At 38.7% G+C, this 7,055-nt stretch overlaps 1 long non-coding RNA gene across 1 annotated transcript; it reads left to right on the top strand.

Moving 5' to 3' along the window:
• The first annotated feature begins 2,555 nt into the window (after window positions 1-2,555).
• On the top strand, window positions 2,556-5,894 carry LOC119732277. Its single transcript, XR_005271548.1, has 2 exons — window positions 2,556-2,960; window positions 4,002-5,894. It is a non-coding gene; the product is annotated as an uncharacterized LOC119732277 (long non-coding RNA).
• The last annotated feature ends 1,161 nt before the right edge of the window (window positions 5,895-7,055 follow it).

The raw sequence follows: 7,055 nt of genomic DNA, 5'->3' as shown, positions 1-7,055 counted from the left end.
TCAAGCCCAGAATTATATCAAGCTCAATATTGGGCCAAAAATATATCTAGCCCAGAAATATATCATGCTGAGAATTATATCAAGCCCAGAAATATATCAAGCCCAGAATTATCAAGCCCGGAAATATATCAAGCCCAGAATATATCTAGCCCAGATATATGTCAAGCCCAGAATTATGTAACGCTCAAAATTATATCAAGCCCAGAAATATATCAAGCACAGAATGATGTCTAGCCAAGGTATATATCAAGCCTAGAATCATATCAAGCCCAGAAATATTTCAAGCCCAGAATTATCTTAAATTCAGAAATATCCAATATCCAGAAATATATGAGCTAGCCCCTAAAATATTAAATGCCCAGAATACTATCCACCCAAATGCATGTAGTTCTCTATGATATATAGATATCTCTGCTTTGGTTTGAATGGTCGGACAGACGAAAATAATAGTCGAGTAAATAATGTACACATCTTTGGGTTGTCCTAATGCATAACCTGTCTGTTGACTTATAGACAACATTTTACAACAGATCAGGTATTTCTTTGCTAATCGTCTTCACAACGAGCAGTTGTTATGTTCCATACACCATACTGTATAGTTTTATACCCAGATTCCCCAGTAATAATGAATACTTTCGAAAGATTTTTGTATCTGCAGGGCCCTAACCAGTCTTTTTAAGTGTGAGGCAGAAAGTAGGACAACTTTGTAACAAACTCGGACCAAAAAAGCTCGAGATTCTGGCCATATTTGACCAATTTGCAGTCGGCAAGTTTACTCTATATTTGATTTGGTTTATTGAAACGCTGGCCTAGCTGCGCAGTGGGATAATTTAGAAATGATGAGGGCGCTCGACCTACTTCCCAGACATCACGGTCACCCCCATGGAAGTCGGCTATTAACTTGCAATAAGTTCACCGTCAAGTTATTATAGACTATTTCCCAGAATAGACGCACGTCAGTTGGAATATTTAAGATTTTTTTCTTGTCCAGTCTAGCATGCATAGCACCGTGAACTGACTTTATACCGCGGGAACTTGCCATCAATCTCGGAGTGTTTTCTTACAATGAACTTTTCCTGCCTGACATTCTCATTTCAATTTCTTTTTTACCCATTCTTGCTAAACTTCTAAACGTTTAACTGTAGCGATATTTTATAGACCTCTGTTCCAAATGCGGACTCTGAATTATGGACCGATCCAGTAAGCCCCTCCCACTGCGCACGTGGGCAAATTAACACGTGCTCCTCTCCAACGCCACACTGCATTTTCCTGCCGCGCGCATCATACGCGCGTGCACGCATGTCAGACTTTTGTACGCATGTCGGACATAAATCACGACTGTGATTGGTCAGAAAACTATGGGGCGGTGCTTACTGGATCGGTCCATTCGTACCTTATTAACAAGAAACCCCCCCGATAAAGGCCTAAATGCACTGGGGGTGGATGGTGCTGGCCCCGAGTGCATCATACAATATAAAAAAAAGTTAAATGCATGAATGGTGTCATTGTTTTCTGATGCAAAATATACGATTTGGCTATATTTTAAATGAATCCAGTTTCAATATTTTTGTCGTCCCGGAACATAAACAGACCCCAAAGTTTTGTGTCGTACAAATACCCCCAAGGCTGAGTGGAACAATCCGCAAAGCGCCGGCGGCGCACATGCGCTATGGCCTCTTTTTCAAATTTTGCGCGCGTATGCATTTTCCTCCGCCGTCTGCGGTTGTGGTTTCGTTTGTAGGATGGCAGTTTTTCAGCCGAAAATTTCTCTTTTTAACTCATGCATCCTTATGTACAACCGATCTCATGTCCTTTTTGGGCAATCAAAGAAGTATTTTAGCCTCTGATTTCTTCATTAACAAACTCTAAATGATGTTTTTACACCTCTGAAAATTGGGAATCAGCCAAGAATATGGCGGTCGTGTGGATCTGGAACCAACCTTGTGAGATGTGCGAGGTATGTTTTGCATGCTGTCTGGTTTTTCTTGCTCCGTTCTTTTGCTAATTTGATATTGGGTGTTGCATACTCCCCTCCACAAAATCAAGCAGTTATACACTGTAGTTTTATTGATGTTGCCTGTCTTCTTTTTTTGGGGGGGGGGGGGGGGTGCCTTGGTTGACGGGATTAAGTTGGAGGCGGCCTAGCCCCATAATGTGGCCTATTTACTGGACTGCCTCCGTAAACATCGGCCACACATCCACATGTATGGGCGGCCATTAGGGCAAAAAAGACAAAAAACAAAAATAAAACAAAACCACAAAATTAAACAAACAACACAAAAATAAACGAACAACTCAGAAATAAACGAACAACTCAGAAATAAACGAATATAATTCAGAAATAAACGAACAACTCAGAAATAAACGAATATAACTCATAAATAAGTGAGCAACTCAGAAATAAACGAACAATTAAGAAATAAACAAACAATTCAGGAATAAACAAATATAACTCAGAAACAAACGAACAACTCACAAATAAACGAACAACTCACAAATAAACGAACAACTCAAAAATAAACGTACATCTCAGAAATAAACGAACAACTCAAAAATAAACGAACAACTCAGAAATAAACGAACAACTCAAAAATAAACCATCAACGCAGAAATAAACAATCAACTCAGAGTTAAACGATCAACTCAGGAATAAACGATCAACTCAGAAATAAACGATCAACTCAGAAATATACACGAACTCAGAAATAAACGAACAACTCAGAAATAAACGAAGAACTCAGAAATAAACGAACAACATCCCCAGGGTGTCGAGCAGCAGTACGCGCCCACCATGTACCATACATTACAGAAGTGCAGACGACATAATGTTTACCGCGGCATTCAAAATGGCGGACACCTTGAACCGCTTCACGCGATGAACACGTAGAAAAAACGGAGGGTAAAAACGTAGTGTTTTTTCGTCGACGACCTCCGAAGCCAGAAAGAAGTCTATGCGAAAGGTAAGCCTGGGATGCAGTTTAATTTTTATGATGAAAAACGTTGACTTTGTAAACGTTTACCATGGCATTCCGTCATGTCTAGTCTGTACGTCATGTGAACGGTATGCCAATGCCGGCCGGGTTTGGCCACATGTACTGGGCTGGGATGGCGCGGCGTGGCACTGCGCCATGCATGACTACGTTGGTCCATGGAGGAATTCCTCCATGGTTGGTCAGACAGGAAAGAATGGGAATTCCATACACGTACGCCACTAGTTTTTCCCTGCAATGACTATACTAGTAGTAGCCACCAGAAGCGGTAACATGTCCTAAAAAGTGATATTTACTGGGAAAATATTGAAATATTTAGTGAGAAAACATAATTTTTCAGACCAGTCTCATTATACTGGTTTGTAACACCATGGTAACAGGGTGTGAAGTAACCTCCATCTAGGAGGTAGACTATGGGATTCTTTCCCCGGACGGGTATGGTCTATGTGTCTTGTTTATTTTTTGAGCATTTTGCCGCTTTAAAGATCAAACGACTTCCGCGACTCTAAAATTTTATTCATAATTCTAATAAAAGAGACTTTTTACCCGTTATTTTTCAGTTCGAGTTGAATTTTTTTAGTATCTTTACGCAACAATTTTTACAAACGCAAAAGGCCCCTAGCCCCCTAGTACTAGTATTAATGTTGAGCGCGATCGGGTGATCGTGATGCTATCTGTCGATTGCGCTGCCACCAGTCGAACCGCTTCTCAAATACGCCATTGACATGGTTTAACTGTTTAGCCTGAAATACTCAGTGAACCCCAAATAAACTGTGAACTGCTGTGTGCATATTGCATTATTTTGGTGACCCACAAAAAATATCATGCATTGTGTGTTTGGAAGCAGAGAAAATGAAGAAAAAAATGAATTGGATTTACTTAAACAAAATCAGCAGTTTATTTCAGTTCTCTTTGGTTCCACTGGTTGCACAGGGTACAAGAGTAATGGTAGTAATCCGAACAGGATGTCAACATGATGATTAATTTGTAACTCTCAAATTTTGGTTGCAGGACGATTCTAGTAACATGGAAGGGAAGCCTGTGATGAAACAAGATCCTTCCGAGAAGTAATCATGAAGCGGAAAGTACAACTTTAATATGCCTCATTTTCTCATTGGAGCAGACCATTGCAGCCTCATCAGCTGGTTGAGTCTGTTGCAGTAGCATGCGCGACCGTTCAACGGTAAATGGGAAAACAGTGACATTTTCTTGGAGAGAAGATACCCCTAACCTACAGGAAGCGTTCAAAAAGTGCGCTGCTATGCTACAATATTTGGCCCTCACTAAATGAAGTACATGTAGGCCTAGTTTTTTTTTCTGTGTAGCCTACATGTACATGTACATGTAGGCCCTACTTAAGTCTTTGTTGTCACTCTAAGTCTAATCCATGTCACATTTGCAGTTCTACATGTACATGTACATTGTAACTGTACAACTTCTGCACACAGAAACTAAAAGAGGTGCTACATTTTTTTCTGCAGATATTTGTAAAAATTATTAAATTTAAATAGATACATACAGTGCTAGATACATGTAATGTAGCGGCCAAACTCAGATTTCTTCTTTTTGCCTAGTGAGGGCACTGTACCAGAAAGATGGTAACCAAGCTCTCCTTAGCAACATAGATTTAGCGTTGTAGAGTTTGCAACTTGTGTGTTAAATTCTTCGCCCAAAGCAATAATCGCTGAGGTTTATTAAACGGTTGGTACAGCAGTTTACTGTTAAACAATTTCTATAAATTATGTAGTGATAAGTGTGATATTTAGTACCGTTTTATAGCCTATAAGTTGCATTTTCAACGCATTTGTTGGTTGCATAGTCACGGTATTGTGGAACCTGTTAAAAGCACATGTACTGCAGGTCGAGATTTATACAGGGTGTACCTAAACCCTTCTTGCATTTAGACATCAGTATTCTTTTAATGTGGAGTAGCTAGTATAAATGCAAATTGTTGGACTGACACTGGATTTAGGTCATAGTTGATACACTCACTCCATGTACATGTACATTGTAGGGGCCTACATGTGTATTTACATAAACATTGCTTTGGACATGTGTGTGCATGTGTTTGGAACATGTAAGTGATATGTAATGAGCTAATTCTGTTACAATAAGGTTACACAAATACACATGTACTGGGTAATTTCTTGTAACAAATACATACATTTTATTTTCTATTTTATTGTAGTCAATCTGTGCCTGACATGTACCACTACAAAACTGTATTAGCAGAAGTTGTACTACACAGTAAAGTTTCTGGATCTGCAGCACAGCATTGTCGTCTTTAATCTTTGGCAGATTCATGTAAATTTTACAGAGAGTTGTGTTACTAGGGGCCAATCACAAGTTTAAACTTCACACTCCGCCCCCCATCCCCCACCCAATTCACCAAATGTCCCATCCTCCAGTGCCTCCAGCCCAACCCCCATTCCACCCCTAACCCCCACCCCACCCCTGTCCCCCACCTTTGTCAAACAGATATCAGGATATTCATATTGCACAAAACTTAGAATGGTGCACCTTTAGTTCATTTTGTTCAAATGTTTGTGTAATCTCATGAAATGATGTTATAGTGTTACAGGTTGAGCATGGTTAACTGTACATACATGATATTTTGAAAAGCACAATTGTATACATTGTATACTTCTCAACAAAAAAATGTTTACAACACAAGTGATATTAATATAACTGCTAATTTAACATTACAATGTGGGTTTTTTTGGATGAGATATTAAAGCAGTGGTTTAATAATTAACTTGCGAAATGTGAATTGTACTTTTTTTCAGGCAGTTTCTTTAAGTTACACACAAATAATGCTTGCCCCAGTCTAGTACAATGCAATAAATTAAAGCTCAAGAGTGGAAGGAAACCTTAAAATGTTGTTTAAAAAATCCTTTTACTAAACATAACAAGAACATGTAGGAAAGAATTCCATATACGGATGTCAATAATTTTTCCTTGCAATGACCTACCAGCCATCAGAAAGCGATAACATGTCGTACAAAGTCAAATATAGCAGGGAAAACATTGAAGAATTTAGTGAGAAAACAGAAATGTTCAGACCACTCTCAAAGTTGTATACAGGGTCTCAAGTGACGTCCGTATGTGGAATTCTGTCCAAAATGTGAACTGCCGTATATAAATCAACAGTTAACTTGCAGTCTCTAAAGTTGGTTTCCAAAACCAATCGACGAAATACATCCAATCCTTGTACAGATACATGTTAAGTTGCTCCTATTCTTAATGACACATTTAGCTCAGTAGAAACACAAATTGCTTAGTAGAAACATGTATTTAAACTGTCCTAGGTGCATATATGTTTCACCTAAAATTGTACTATTCATAGAAAAGTAAAGTATAGATTTTTAAAGATGACTAAAAAGTCTGCAATTTGTTGACAAAAATTTTAATGTCTAAAATATAATTTTAATAATAACATGTACATGTACATGCACTTTTACTCTTTGAACTAGAGCAATCACATTTATGACAAGACCAATTAACTAGTTTTGCCAAATAAAATTTGTGCAAGGTGTCTTGATAAAAAAATTGCAAACCCTGGGCTATATGATAAAACATTGACCTTTATGAAATTGGAGAATCCTCAATGGTTTCAAAAATGCCTCAATGAATGAAACATGTACAAAGACTATGAGCACATCGCTGTGGCATTGGTGAAAATTCAAAGGTCACAACAAGGCACACCTACAACTGCCATCTGCATCTGCACTTGGTAAAACTCGATTTCTCCTTCGTCATGGGTTTTGATTCCCTCAGTTGCAGAGGAAAATTGTGCAGTCCTTTTTGGCTAGAATCACTTCCTTTAGTGTCACCTCTCTGAACCTTGACAGACTGTTCACCTCAATAAGTCCTCGGACAGAATCCTCAATGACAACCTGGACAGGGGTTGCAGCAAGTTCCAAACTAATTGAATCCTCTGCATAAATGCATCAGTGGTTGCAGTGAACTTTCTCTCATACATGTATTTGTGGATTTTCGGGGGTCTTATAATAAAAAATCTCTATAACTTTAACAGTGCATTCGCCATTTTACAAGGTACTCGGG

Source organism: Patiria miniata, unplaced genomic scaffold, assembly GCF_015706575.1.
Source record: "Patiria miniata isolate m_02_andy unplaced genomic scaffold, ASM1570657v1 HiC_scaffold_24, whole genome shotgun sequence".
Taxonomy (NCBI): domain Eukaryota; kingdom Metazoa; phylum Echinodermata; class Asteroidea; order Valvatida; family Asterinidae; genus Patiria; species Patiria miniata.
Note: the sequence above shows the minus strand (reverse complement) of the source record. Positions and strands in the feature narration are given on the sequence as shown.